This window comes from Pelodiscus sinensis, chromosome 7, assembly GCF_049634645.1.
Source record: "Pelodiscus sinensis isolate JC-2024 chromosome 7, ASM4963464v1, whole genome shotgun sequence".
In the NCBI taxonomy this organism is placed as follows: Eukaryota; Metazoa; Chordata; order Testudines; family Trionychidae; genus Pelodiscus; species Pelodiscus sinensis.
Genome location: NC_134717.1, coordinates 45,106,587 through 45,121,807, shown reverse-complemented (window position 1 = coordinate 45,121,807; position 15,221 = coordinate 45,106,587). Strand labels below are relative to the sequence as shown.

At 39.4% G+C, this 15,221-nt stretch overlaps 2 long non-coding RNA genes across 2 annotated transcripts in view; one reads left to right on the top strand and one right to left on the bottom strand.

Annotated features, from left to right (window-relative positions):
* Positions 1-9,713, bottom strand: part of LOC106731725 (uncharacterized) — a 74,917-nt gene extending 65,204 nt beyond the window's left edge. The window contains exons 1-2 of the long non-coding RNA XR_003088616.2: positions 9,313-9,713; positions 8,178-8,300 (exon numbers count right to left, since the gene is read on the bottom strand). This is a non-coding gene — a long non-coding RNA (uncharacterized LOC106731725). The remainder of the gene's footprint in view (positions 1-8,177; positions 8,301-9,312) is intronic.
* Positions 9,714-9,789: 76 nt separating this feature from the next.
* Positions 9,790-15,221, top strand: part of LOC142830197 (uncharacterized) — a 38,368-nt gene continuing 32,936 nt past the window's right edge. The window contains exons 1-2 of the long non-coding RNA XR_012905230.1: positions 9,790-10,858; positions 13,711-13,882. This is a non-coding gene — a long non-coding RNA (uncharacterized LOC142830197). The remainder of the gene's footprint in view (positions 10,859-13,710; positions 13,883-15,221) is intronic.

Here is a 15,221-nt window from a genome sequence, read left to right as displayed (position 1 = left end):
CTGTTCATTCCCCCTGAAGCAACTGGTTCTGGCCACTTTCAGAAGACAGGATACTGGTTGATGGACCACTGATCTGATCCAGCATGGCCATTCTTATGTTCTTAATTCAAAGCCCATTAAAGTCAATGAAAACACACCTGATTTTTTTCCCCATGAACATTGGATCAGTCCATAAATATCTTCTGTGACATTTTTACAAGAGTATGTTATCAAACTGACATTCTTTGAACATATCACTATTTTAGATGTAGACAATATCTGTACGAAAATTTGAACAATCCTAGTTTGAAATAGGGGATCGTGAAAGGAGTTATAAAAAAAACTAAAAATAAGCTAATTTGTCTTCACAAGATCTTTTAATTGGATTTTTATTTTCATCTATTTTAAAGACAATCTTGGTGAGATATTGCTATTGTCTTTTTTTAATTATCTCATTTATAAAACATTTCTCTACTTTGAACCCTCTTATTTTTTGTAGTATACATCTGAGTTACAGACATTAACTCCAAAGGATCTGGGATCCTTATATTTCAGTAAGGAAATACACTGCTTCACTTTACCTCAAATATTCACTGTGTTAAAAAAGCCAGTCTATGCAGCATATAATTAGAAGGAAGCTAAGGGACTCTGTAATACAAAGATGGCATCAGTGATAGGAAAACTGCAATTTTGAAAGGGTCCCTATTCCAACTATCAAACTTGAAAGATGTAGTGTCTTGAAACATCTCTCTGTTTGGAGCAATGTCACTGTGACAAAAAAAAGATGTCACCCACATCAGAACAACAGAACAACAGCTTGTCCTGTTGAAAAAATTGCCCAAGGTATTATTCAGAGAACTGATATGGCTAATCTAATAACCAGTCCAATTCTTTGCTCACTCTTTGAAGCAAACTTTTTTCAATGAGTTGAAAATGCATGGTTAAGGACTCTACCCATGAAAGAGAACCCAAAATAGCCTCTGCTCTCTGTCCTTATTCTTCTTGACCTCAAGTTTGGCCTCCACTTCTCACAGCCACCCTGCAACCCACTAACAAACCCTGCTCTTTGTCTTTTGGGATTCTAGCGCAGTCACTCTCAGAACCTCTGCTCTGGACCAACATGCACAACATGGACGCTTAGCTCCATCGCATGAAGAACTTATATTAAGGAGCAGTGGAGAAGAGTAGAAAAACTAACACAGCTTCAACCTAAGAAAGGGGACATGAGAGCATGGGCCTAAACTGCTGAGAGAGTGGGTGGTTGGTGGGGAGAGAACTGCAAGCTAAGCCTCTCCAAAAGAAGCTGAAAAGTACAGACCTCAAGTTTCCTTCAACAAGAAAAGGAGCTGCCAGGAGGCTTGATATGAAAGGAGAGGGGAGGAGAGAATAGCTGGAAAGCAAGGATTTGAGCCTTCTTCTCAAAGGTAGAGGCCTGAGGGGAATCCCACTGAGGGGGAGAAGTGGAGCCTAGTGAGGACTGCAATCAATGGCCAGCATCAAATTCTAGATAACAGTTTAGCAAAGCTTTAAGTAAGCATCCAGAAGATTCCATGAACCAAACTAAACTATGAAGTTATTCTTGGTTTTGTGCCTCACTACCTATTATTCCTTCATCAACTTGATATTTACACTGGGCCTTCTGTTTGTCACCATAATCCTAAAAACTTCCTTTTAATGTGTCACATTTATATTTACTTACTAGTTTTAAAAATGTATTACATTTATATATTTATGTATGTATTTATTTATTTATTAATATTGTACACGGGAGAATTTCTTTCTGACACCTTTTTTGTTGACATTACAGAATTTTAAATAATATCTCTTGCCAGTGTAACATCATACTGACACTATTATAGCAATCATTACTGGCCTTTTTAGATTGGGAATCATTAAGAAAGGGATAGATTATAATGCCCCTATTTAAATCCATGGTACACCCACATCTTGAATACTGTATGCAGATGTGCTTTTCCCATCCCTCCCAAAATATACTGGAATTAGAAAAGTTCAGAAAAGGGCAACAAAAATGGTTAGGGTATGGAACAGCTTCCAAATTAGGAGAAATTAATAAATGTGTGATTTTTCAGTTTGGAAAATTGAGTACAAATGAGAAGGATATAATGGAAGTCTATACATTTATGATAGGTGTAGAAAAAGTAAATAAGAAATGTTACTTACTCCTCATAACATAAGAACTAGGGGTCACCAAATAAAATTAATAGGCAGTAGGTTTAAAACAAACAAAAGGAAGTATTTGTTCATACAACATACAGCCAATCTATGAAACTCTTTGCCAGAGGATGTTGAGAAGGCCAAGACTATAACAGGATTCAAAAAAGAACTAGATAAATTCATGGAAGATGGGTCCATCAATGGCTGTTAGCCAGGATAGCCAAGAACAGTGTCCCTAATCTGTTTGCCAGAAGCTGGCAATGGGCATCTGGGGAATGGATCACTTGAAGGTTACCTGTTCTGTTCATTTCCTCTTGAGCGCCTGGCATTGGCCACTGTCAGAAGACAGAATTCTAGGCTAGATGGACCTTTGAGCTGACCCAGTTTGGACATTCGTATGTTCTTTGTACTGAAATCTCATATATATAGTGAGCCTGAAAGTCTACTCAAGTGAGTGGCATGCATCAGAAAAGCAGTGCACCTAGTAGATCAAGAGGTAAGAAAAGCTGCAAGAGACACCAAATGTGTCTTTTGCTTAAGCCCCACCCAATGGTATATAACTGAGACACAGTCTATGTTGACAGGTAGTGTGGTCTGCATGTTGTGGACAATTCCAGTGTGCAACATTGTGCTTCTCCCCTTCTCCTCCCTCCTTCCCACCACTTCCTCCCGCTTCAAGCAAGCTGTATAAGAAAAGTGCATTCACAGAACAAGAGGTAAAGTTGCCTCACATTCCTCATAAAAAGACCAAAGACTACCTTTGTCAATAAACAGCTACATGGGGAAGATGGGCTGTCCAGATATTGCACTAAAGAACTAAGTTTAGAAATCATGGTACTGTAGTCATAATACTAGATTTGTGGAGGAAACAACTTTGTATCCAATTTGCTATAGTGAATCACAAATTGAATCTGAGCCAACGTGATGCTGTTGCAAAAAAGGCTAATAACATTATGGGGTTTATTAACAGGAATTCTATATGTCAGACCCAGGAAGACATTGTTCTGCTCTGCTTGGCATTGGCAAGACCTCAGCCAGAGTAGGCTTACGGACTTTAAGGTCACAGGGGACCATTGTGATCAGTCAGTCTGGACTTCTGCATATTTCAGGCCATAGAACCACACTCAGTCACTCCTGAAAGAGACCCATGACCTCTGACTGAATTACTGAAGTCCTTAAATCATAATGTAAAGACATCAAGGTACAGAGATGTCACCATTTACACTAATTTAAATCTGCAAGTGACCCATGTCTCCTCTGCTACAAAGGAAGATGAAACTCTGCCCCCTCTCCCAAGTCTCTGCCATTCTGCCTGGGGGAAAATTCCTTCTTGACCCCAAATATATTGATCTATTACCCTGATCATGTGGGCAAGACACCCCAATCCCCGGCAGATACCTGGAAAGTATTCTCTGTAGCAACTCAGAGTTCAATGTCCAATCTCCAGTCATTGGGGATTTTGGATTCCATACACTGTAGGAAGGCCCATCATACCATCCCCTCCATAAAATTATCATGCTCAGACTTGAAGCTAGTTAGGTTTTTCCTCCTGCTGCTCCTCTCGAAAAGCTGTTCTAGAACTTTTCTCTGATGGTTAGAAACTCTTCATCTAATTTTGAGCCTAATTTTCTTGATGGTCACTTTATATCCATTTGTGCTTGGGTTTTGGATGCCACACTTTAGGAAAGATGTGGCCAACCTGGAGAGAGCCCAGAGAAAAATCAACTAAAATTATACAAGGTTTAGACCTAAGAGGAAAGGTTAAATATGGGTTTATTTAAATTGAAGATAAGAAGACTGATGAGAGACCTGATAACAATTTTTGAATATGTTAAAGGCTGGAATAAAGAGGAGGGTGATCAATTGTTCTCCCTATTTGGTGGAAATATGACAAGAAATATAATCTTATTATCTGCAGCAAGATTAGGGAAAATGGCATAACAATAAGGATAATTAAATAATGGATTAGGCTTCCAAGGGATGTTGTTTAAGCACAGGTTAGACAAAGAGCTGTCAGAGCTAGTGTAGGCATACTTTGTCCTGAATCAGCGTGTGAGATGGAGATGATGACCTCTTGGGGTTCTTTTAGGTCTACATTTCTATGATTCTGTATGGAAGCTTGGCAGCTACTCTGTGTTGATTTGTGTTTACCAGCTGCATATTTCACCATCAGTGGCTGTTACTTGCAGCCATTTCATCTGCCTGGGGATTATTTGTTTGAGAAAGAAGACGATTTGGTGAAGGGGATGGAACAGGGATCTGCTCACTTTTAAACACCTCCAATGACAGCTAGCCTGGTAGCAAACATCAAGAGGAATGAGATGCACAGGAAACTTTGCTTTTGCATGAATTTCATTCAGGGGATGCCTGAGACTGGGAATAATTTCTTTACATAAAGGAGAGGGGGAATTAATATTTATAAATATGAAGGAAGAGGCAAAAGAAAAAAAAGGCGAGAAAATAAATAGAAAAAAGAACCACAGCAAAAGCCAGGCCAATTTGGTGTCGTGAAAATAGTGACCTTCAATTCCTTACACCAATTTCCCCCTCTTTGCACTGGTCACTAATGGTTTTTACTAAGTAGAAGATCATAACTTTTTCCCCTATAGGAAATTGTATCATCCCCTCATACAGTTCTCCCTCCCCCTTAGAACTGGCTTTTCATCTTCTCCCTGCCACCAAAGAATCAAAGCTGAATCCCTGTTGCATGCTAAGCATTTACTCTGCCACCAGAAGCGCTAGTCAAACCCTTCCTCTCATTTACCACCTCTCAGCCAGAGAAACTCTGAAGGACATTGCCAAGTGAGATGTAGTGACATTTACTTGGTGTGCAACATAATATAGTAAGAAGAGCATAGAATGGATTTGATTAACACTATTAAGCTGCTTGTGAATGATTTTGTTACTATGCAAATTGGCAACATCTTTCTCAGAATATGACTGTAATTAGCAGTGAACGCTGCTAGAGCAGTGAAAGCTGTTACCATTTGTCATTGGTCATTTTGATATTTATTTCCTTACTATGGAAACCAAGAAGTTGCTAAATCTAGCGATAAAATTGCTGAAGTGGCAACCATGGAATAAAAGTTAATTATAGAAGATGGCACCCCATGCAGTGAAAAAAAGGTCTAGTGGTTAAGGGGCTAGCCTGGGACCTTAATTTTCCTAATATACCATTTACTTATAGAATCATGGGGTTGGAAGAGACCTCAGGAGGTCATTGAGTCCAACCCCCTGCTCAAAAAAGGACCAACCCCAACTGAAGCATCCCAGCTAGGGCTTTGTCAAGCTGGGACTTAAAAACTTCTAGGGATGGAGACTCCACTACTTCCCTAGGTAACCCATTCCAGTACTTCATCATCCCTCCTAGTAAAATAGTTTTTCCTAATATCCAACCTAGACCTTTACCACTACAACTTGAGACAATTGCTTCTCGTTCTATCATCTGTGACTCCTGAGAACAGCCTCTCTTCATCTTCTTTGGAACCCCCTTTCAGGTAGTTGAAGGCTGCTATCAAATCACCCCTCATTCTTCTCTTCTGTAGACTAAATAAGCCCAAATCCCTCAGCCTCTCTGCTCCAGCCCCAATCAATTTGGTTACCCTCTGCTGGACTTTCTGCAGTACGTCCACATTCTTTCTGTAATGGGGACCCCAGAAATGGACACAATACTCCAGATGTGGCCTCACCAGTGCCGAATAAAGGGGAATAATCACTTCTCTAGATCTGCTGGCAATGCTCCTCCTAATGCAACCTAATATGCTGTTAGCCTTCCTGACTACAAGGGCACACTGTTGACTCACATCCAGCTTCTCATCCACTGTAATCCCCAGGTCTTGTGGCAACAACTACACTGTGCAATTGGAAAAGTCACTCTCTCTGGGTTAGATTATTAAAGATATTTAGGTGTCAAAAGAAGCAGATAGACTCCTAGTGGGATTTTGAAAAGTCCTTTGGTGCCTAACTGCCATTGGTTTCAATGGAATCTGACACTCGGTGCTCCCTCTGAAAATGAGGATAATGGGACTTACCCGTCTCACAGGGCTTGTGTGTTAAAGATTGTGAGGTGCTCACATATTATGGTAATAGGGACCATGTTAATTACCTTAAATAGCATTGTCCCTTTGTGATCTTTTTCTTCAACTAATGCACATTTTGCCTTACTAATACAGCGAGATTCTGCACTGATACTTTTCCTTTGTTCTCCGAAAGGACTTCCCTGCAGTTCTGATATTGCCCTTCATCTGTACTTATTAGTCATGTGCACTGAGTTTTCACACAGGACCCTGTGATCATGGGGGCCAGTATGTATGTGGGGGGGTGGGGTGGAGGAGGAGTGGGAATAAAGTATTATGGTGTTCTGAAATTCCTACCTGATCAGTTGTCTGAACAATGTAATTTGGTAGAACATTTCAATTTAAGGTATAATAAAGTTCTCCAATTACCCTTATTTTGCTGTAATTATTTTCATTTCCTAGGGCAAAGGGTTGCCTCTCTGGACCCCTCTAATAGTACCAAATAGTATGCTTCGAAGGTGGTCTTATTAGACTCTGTTCCTCCCTTTATCTTCTACTACTGTTACCATAAATAACATAGCCTCCGCAAGGCAGCAAGAAACAGACTATCAATAAACATTACCTTTTTTGTTGAATACTAGTAATGGGCTGTGTATGGTACAAATATATGAAAGAAAAATGGGACCATGCTTGAAATAATAAATAAGGAAACTGATATGAGAATGACCACTGTCTTAAGTACATACAGAAATATCCAACTCAACCTATATTGAATTATAATTGATTATCATGTGCTTAATTAATATATAAATCTAAATAAATACATAAATAAATAAATTCCTAGCACCTCTCTTGAGAGTCACAATGCTCTTTCCTTTCTGCCTTCAGCAGGCAAACCCATAGCCTAAGTGCTATCAACTACCTCAGAGGGAGAGCTGAGTCTTCAAACTCATTAGATGAGCCAGGGGTTTGCCTCCACCCTCTGCTCTAAACTAGGGTCATAGAAGAAAACCCAAGGAACTAGGCGAGTATTAAGTTGAATAGATGCTTTGTTGTTTAGTCGATAGCTAGTTTTCCACGCAGTTTTGCTTATCTCACTTTCCTCTCGGGAAAGCCTTTTTTATACGATACATCCTGTTAAGGGCTCTTTTAGCAATTGGAATGCAGCTAGCACCATGTTCATTGGCATATGGGCATTAAATTGCACAGCTAGAACTTTCACTGTCTTGTTATAACATTTTTAGTGCACATCATCAGCATGAATTTTTGCCCTATTGTGTCTGTTTCCAGCATTTCTATGTACTTGGGGATGTGGGTTTATCATCATTTCCACACCTTGCATTTTCAAAGAGCCAATTGTGACTTAATCAAACAATTCACATTTTAACCAATAGGAGTTCCGTGGCAAAATCCCAAGCAATTCTTGTAAACCATGTTATCTTCTTTAATCAGAGGTTTATGGATTGATTTTCTTTGTTTATTGTTTTTGCAGTTGTTTTTAAAAAGAAGCTGTTCTGGAGAAGTGTGTGTAAAAAATGGGTGTACACACACTCAATTATTATTTAGTCCATTACATCAGTCATAGCATAGTCCTGAATAATGTCCATTGATATTATGACCCCATAATAATGTTAGAGTAATGCATATTAACAATTGTCACTCACAATGGCAAGTGAATGGTAAACCTTTCCACATCTTCATTGGGAATTGGCCCATTAAGGTTATTAATATGAATGTATCTATGTCTCAGACCTACACTGCAGATGTCACCTCACTCTCCATTCACTAAGTACTGCGCACTCCCTCTGACATCACTGGGTGTTCCAACCAAGTGCAGAATACGTTGTTGAAATGACCTTACACCAATGGTGGTGATGCAATGCCATTCATTAGAATGGTATTTGTGGCGGTTCAAGGGTCAGAAGTTTTTCTGCAGAAGCTACTCCTTTCCAGCTATTGTAATGAAACCAGCACTTCAAAATTCTGCTCTCCCATTTTACACCTCACCTGAGCCACCATTCCAGTCATTGTCTTGCTCATCCTCCATTTCTTCACTCTCCATGGTAGTGGGGCTCAGTCCTCAATCTCTTTCTCCATCTTCTTTGGGGCTTTTGAAGAAAATCCAAGATGCTGTGGAATGTTAAATCAGATGCTTCATTGACTAAATAATTTGTAGATAGTTTTCATATTTACACTCGAGTTTCTCTTGCGCTCTTTGTCTCTTTAAAGGAATAATTAAAAACTTCTCTTGCAGGGTTAATAATTTCAAGTCCATCATGCCTTTTTGTACATCATTTCCTCCTGCAGATTTCCAAATCAATGGTTACTAAAGGTTTAAAAAGTGTAATTTGACCTTGGAGTCCATAAACAAATGATTTACAGTTGTTGATATTGTTCTGGGATAACTGAACTTTTGTCTTCAAGCAAATCTAAATTAAAAGATTTGCTTTGCTTTACTTACACTGGGCTAGAGTCTGATGCATCACCTAACACTGAGTAATACCATAACATTCCCCCCACCCACCCCTAGCACCTTTGATTTCAAAAGCATTGCCCCAGGAGCTAGGTGCCACTCAGTATGGACAAGGGTATCAGAATGTGTTCCACTGTTACTGGAGAAGGAAAGTCCTTTGTTCTTAAGATTGTGATAATTTGAAAGATAAACCATTTGATTAATTTCCCACTCTTTATGTTCTTTTGCAGAGTAAGTTCATGTAAATTCTTACAATGTGCGTTAAAACCAAATTAAAAAGTACATTTTTCTTTCAGAACATCCCTTTTAGCAGAATCATGGGCACCCTTGCAACATCACACAAGTGTGTATGTTAGAGGCAAACCAAGCAGGTATATTTGAATATGAAAATATATTTTAGTTCTAGACTTGCAAGGGACTATTTTAAACCACAATTAATAAAATAATTCTTTTTAAAATGATCGACTGTACCTTGCTGATGTGTCTCTGAAGCTGAAACTTTAGAACTATGTTTGTTAGCAAGACAACACTAGCATTTAAAGAAGTGTGTCTTGTATCATCGGTCTCTTTTATCCTTTTTTTTTTTTGGCATGCTCTTTAGGAAACAGAAGAGAAAGAAAAATATGAAACTGAACACAGCAAATTTAATTATAAAACAAAGCCACCCACCTTGCTTTCAGGGTCAGGAAGTATAATCGCCTCCTTCTGACGCAAGAATGAGTTTAACGGCATATGTTAAATGAACAATTATTTAAAATAAAAGGAAATGACCTTAAAAACAGCTGCTGTATCTCAGACTTTAGAACAGAAAGCACTGCAGAAAAAATATCCCATTCTAGAACTCAGACATGCACACCACCAGAGTTCTCCAGTAACTGTACCCTTTCAAAAACAAAAAGCAATTGCTTCAAGAATATTGCAATACACCTTGTCTATATTTGCTCTCACCACTATCGTCTCTCTCCTCTTGCTGCAGGAGCAGATCAAAAGTCACTGTTAGCTGCCAAATGGTGCTATAAAAGTGTATTTTCCAATAAATGTTTTTACTGAAGCTTGCGAGCACTTCTGCATTAAAAGCCAACTAAGAAGAATAAAAAGAAAATAGCATATTGCAACAGAATAAATTTCATTTTTATTGAAAGTCAGGAGTCACATGACCAAGCATCTAGCCTTTAGGATAGCAACAGAACTAGCTTGAAATGGTAAAGGAATTAACCAGTCTGCCTCCTCCTTCCACAAAGCTTTTTCGCCTGTCGACGCGTTGCATGTCCATATCCTTTGCGGCGCATCTGTAGAGCTATTAAATTGGATAATCCCTCTGGCCTTTGATACATTTCTGGACATGATTATTTCATTACATGCAGTATATCAGTAGGATCATAATAAAAAGGACTTCTGACAACCTGCCAAGAGTTTTGTGGCCTTGTAAACACAAAAGTGCTCTAATAAAATTTTATTAAGTGTTAAAAAGTCATAAAAAGTGAAATAACATAAACTACAAAATTTACTGTCCTCAGCAAATGCTGAAAATATCGTCCATAGTAAAATTAAATTAGCATGTACTAGACAGAGAAGCAAAGAGAAGAGGGTTTAAAAGAGGATCCAGGAAAAAATTTCATTGGAACTGGGTCCTGGGAATTTAGTTTATGGAGATCCTTTCTTTTTATTGGAGGGAAGGTAGAGATGAATGAATATGCAGATTATGGACAGGGGCGTTCTAAGGTCATTTGTGTCCTGTAGGTTGTCGATACTTTGGAAGAAAAATACATTGCAAGCTTTAATAGGGGGAGGGAGGTGGGAAGTGAGTCAAGTGTGCGGTTGGGGTCCACTAGGGAGCGCTATGGGACTAGGAATCTTTATACCGCACCTAGGGAGGGAAAGGGACCTAAGAGAAATAACCCTAACGCTCAGTAGGAAGCCTCCCTCCCCCCCACATACACACCCCCGTAGAAATTTTATTTACATTTTTGGCGTTTTCTTACAAATCAAAAATGGAGTGAAAAACAATGCTGTAGGGTGGAGCTGACACAGACTTTCTCAGGGGGAAGGGAGAGAAGAGCTGGCTCCTTTGGCTGCAATGGCCATGCCTTTCTCCTGCAACTTTCAGTCCTGCCGCCCAGAGAAGAAAGAGATGCCCCGGGCCCCGTTTCAGCCTCAGGCGCTGTGCTGTCCCCTTGCTTTCCTAGCATTGCCCCGGGCCAGTCTGTGGAACCAAGTAAGTTGACTCTTTTGCTTGCATTTGGTGCCCTCGAAGCATCGCCTTGCCGGGCGGCAGGGGTAGGTGCAGGGCGGGAGCTCGGCTGGTGTTTGTAAGAGCTGGCGGGTTCGGACCGGAGGCTCTCGGAAATAGTCCCGCAGTTCAGGGAAATCCACCTACTACGGCCCCTCTCCCACCAGCTGCGGGCGGTGCAGTGGGAGCCACAAACTCCTCGCCTCGCCAAGGGAGCGGCCGCTCGGGGGCTGCAGTAGCGGGGTTATCCCGGCCCTTGCCTGGCTTAAGGCCCCGGGGCTGGGCGGAGCTGCGGGTTGCAAGGAATAGGGGGGTGCTGCGCTGCGGGTCTAAAGCGCTGTGAGCCCAGCCCGCTGCGGCTGGGGGCCTACGCTGCCCCAGGCCTTCCAGTAGCCAACAGCCTCAGTCTGGCCCCTTGTCGGCCGAAAAGGAGCCTTCCCCCTGTGCAGCGGCACCCACAGCCCTTGCCTGGGCCACGTGGAGAAGGTCTGCGGGGCTCCTGAGAACGGGGGAAAAGTCTGCGGGGCGCTGAATCCAGCCTGCAACTGCCCAGCGGCCCCGAAGAAGGGCGACAGCAATCTGCTGGACACTGTCTGGTGCATTGCTCTGCTCACCCGGCTTGAAGCAAACAGGAAGTAAATGAGCAGGCAATGCCAGCGTGTCCTGTCATCGCACTCTCAGGATTTCCTTACTTGTTTTGGCTCCAGTAGGAGTTACCTGAATTTTGCCAGGAGGAAGCCAACATATTCCATTCACACTCACTCCCTAGGGTGCTGGCAAAGCTTCCCAAAAGCGAGAGTGTGTGTGTGTGGGAGGGGGGGAGTTATAACGGATTCACGGACATTTTTAAAAGTTTCCTTTTTTTTCCAGCTGAAAAGGATAGTTGATTTTCAGGTGACAGGGCTGATGTTCAAGGCCAAGCAGAGCAAGATACTAAGTTACTCAATGTAAAAGCCTGTTTTGTCTCTGCCGAACACGTGCTGAATGCATGCTGTAAAAGTCTACTAGAAGTGCAGCGCTACCTGTTTGTGGAATAGGCAGTGGAAATATTTGTAAGGAAAAAAAAGTTATACACACATACAAGTAATCAAGGCCATTGCTTTTATCAAGAAAACTCCACATAAAGTTGTTTTAAGAGTGAGATGAGCATTTATGTAAGCAATTAGGGTTTTTTTAGCAACAGAGGCGTTTGAAGTAAAACATAGTTATATGCTATTATTGTGAGCCATAGAAAACAAGAACTAATGAATAAGTAAGCTGTAGGTACAGCTTTACAATAGTGCTTGCTTTACACCGAATGTTATACATTTGCTAGTTTCCAAAATAATGTAGACATTGATAGTGACTAGAATCATGTGTATACATAGAACCTTCAAGCATAAAATATACATTCCCCGCTATGTTTGAAGGATATAGTAATAGTTTAAAAATCCTAATTTTTGACCCTTTTGGCGTTAGAGATATGAGAATATTATTGTGTGTTTGAAAGTTATATTAGCAGACAAGGAAAATGTCTTTTTATGCAGACAATGTATTTGACTTGTAGCAATAGTCTTCACTCTTGATCTAACATTTGATTTTTGAAATAAGCAATATTAATGTAATATTGACAACTAATTAGCAGCACTCTGAATATTGTATAGAATATTTTGCATTTGTAAGGGAAGTTAAGAAAATTACTACATCATATAGTCTCTTAATTTAAGATGCCAAATATCTTCTGCATAAAAATGCATATTTTAAATACGAAATCCAAAGAATTATTTTATGTACTACGTAGGGACATTTTAAAATTTCTTTTATAAAATGTATCTTTAAGACCAAAAAATATGTGTTGTGCAGCAGGAAAATAGGATAGTCAAGACTTGGAAAATAATATCTGACTAAGAAGTCACTGAGACATATGTGAAGAATGTCTACATGTATATCACTTTGAAAGAATTTTTAAATGAAATGAAGAGGTGTTAAAATTTGCATTACTGGAAGAATCAACCCAGTCTTTAAAATGTTGGAACAATTGCCTTATTGCTCTGATTTCTGAAGCACCCTGAAAAAACTGCTTTGAACTTTGATATGAAGATGTAAACATAATTGTTCTTTTTTAATAAATATTTTCAAATGTCTCATTATATCAACTGATAAAGTATTTGCAATTATTTTGCTTTGCATTCTTTTTAAGGCCTTAATTTTGCCTAAAAATGCATGCAATTAAAACTCAATCATGCAACTAATCGTATTTACTTCAGTGGGACTGCTGACCTGAATAAATACATTACTGGATCAGGGCTTACATTATTTGAAAAACACTTTCTTTAACCTTAAAAAACAACAAATAATCTGGTAGGACTTTAAAGACTAACAAAACATTTAGATGGTATCATGAGCTTTCATGGGCACAGCCCACTTCGTCAGATGACCAGAGTGTTGGTTTCCAGAACTAAAATAAATAGGAGAAAAGGGAGGGAGATGGAGAAGGAAAAAATGATGGGGGGGGGAGGGGTGTACAGGAAGAGGCAGTAGGTAAAAAAATATCAAGGGGAAAGCCGAGCTGGAATGTAACAGGAAAAACAAATAGTCTATATGTATTTATGCTGGGTATTGTGAACATGTAATTTTGCAGGTGCAAAGGATTTTTCGAATTGGCTTCATGGAATGCAATATTGGAAAACTACCAAAGATATGCAAATTAAATCTTAAAACGGGAATTGTAAGTTTAAATGAATTACTAAAAACACAAATAACCATGTGGCGATCCTGAATGCTGCAACTCCTATTTAAGATTGTCATTTCAATCCTGGTTGTTTCAATGCATGAATCATTATATATTTGTTTTATAGAGTGTCAAAGTGTGCAAAGCACTTCACCTGAGACTTGGCTCCTGCCTGAGAGAGTTTACAATCTGAATTGCAGGCATGACACAAGAGGTGAGGAAGACAAGCATAATCAGGGGAGAGGACAATGCTCGCAAGAGGCACTAATGGATCAAATTCTATTATCAGAATCTAAGAGGTGTGTGTACCTTATTTTTCTAGGTTTCTTTAGATACTTAAAGATTTTTAAACAATCCACTACCCAACACTGTCCCATCTCTGATTACACATACCTACATCCAGTGCTTTTTTTTGTGATGGTACTGCCCGGTACGCAGTACTGGCACCGGCACCTCCAAACGCAGTAACAACACCTCCAGTCAGAGCTCAACAACTTTTCCCCTGGAGTACTGGCACCTTTTTATTTTAAACAAAAAAAGCACTGCCTACATCTTTCTGAATTAACCAGTGGCTTTAAATCCTTCAAAACACTGTATTACAGAAACATATAAGTGAAATCTTGGCTCTACTGAAATCAATGGCAAAATACAGTAGGGCCAGGATTTCACTCATTCCGTGTTAATACTTTACATCACATGTAAGGTAGAGATTTTAAATTATCTTTAAAATAACTGAAATTAACTGTTTTAAAAATTCTAAATGGTTGTTGACTCTTTTTTTTCTGATGGTAATAGGTAATTGAGATAAATGTAAAATATATGTGACCAGTTCTCATAACATTTTAATTTAGTTTGGCTACTGTTTAGCAGTTTAGCTCAAACTCAGTTTAGCAGTTTAGCTCAAAATCTACTGCAGTTGGTCTATTTAACATATGAAAAGCATGTAAATAAGAATGTAAAGTTGATCTAAATTAACTAATCAGAGTATGGGTATTCTAAGTCAAGGATGCTAATTTCATCCACAATTTATTCAGATGTGCAGTACATTAGTACAGGAGACAGGTTACGTAGGAAGAGGTAGAAGTTACTAATGCTTTTGTGTATTTGAGTCAAGCCTTTATTTAAATGTTTTTTCTAATTTTAATTTCCTTTGGGTTTTTTGCAGCAACATAATAATACATATGTAACACTTTTCACCTGATATAAAAAAAATCAAATTAGAAAAACACAGCATTGGAGGGTTTTTTAAGTCATTTTCCTTCTACAGCTACCAACATAGACACCTCTTCGCTGACATTTTTCAGGTCCATCGGTCGTTCAGACTGAGATGGAACCAATCTTTTGTATGTCATACATTTTCAACATTAGGATGGTATTTTTAGCCATATTCATCCTGCCCACAGAATGCATTCTCCTTACATGTTTTGTTCCTGTGTAACACCACAGAGTTCCTTGTGTAAACTTTAAATTGCAAAGCTACATTTTCTTCTTTGAAATTCTGCATTGTGTTCACCTTGGGCCAAATTCGTTCTTTCGATATTCATGTACTAATCCCAGTCAAGTTAGCAAGAGCTAAACATGTAGCTACACAGGGGGAACTGAGACGAATATAACTGAAATGCATTAGGGACAGTTTGA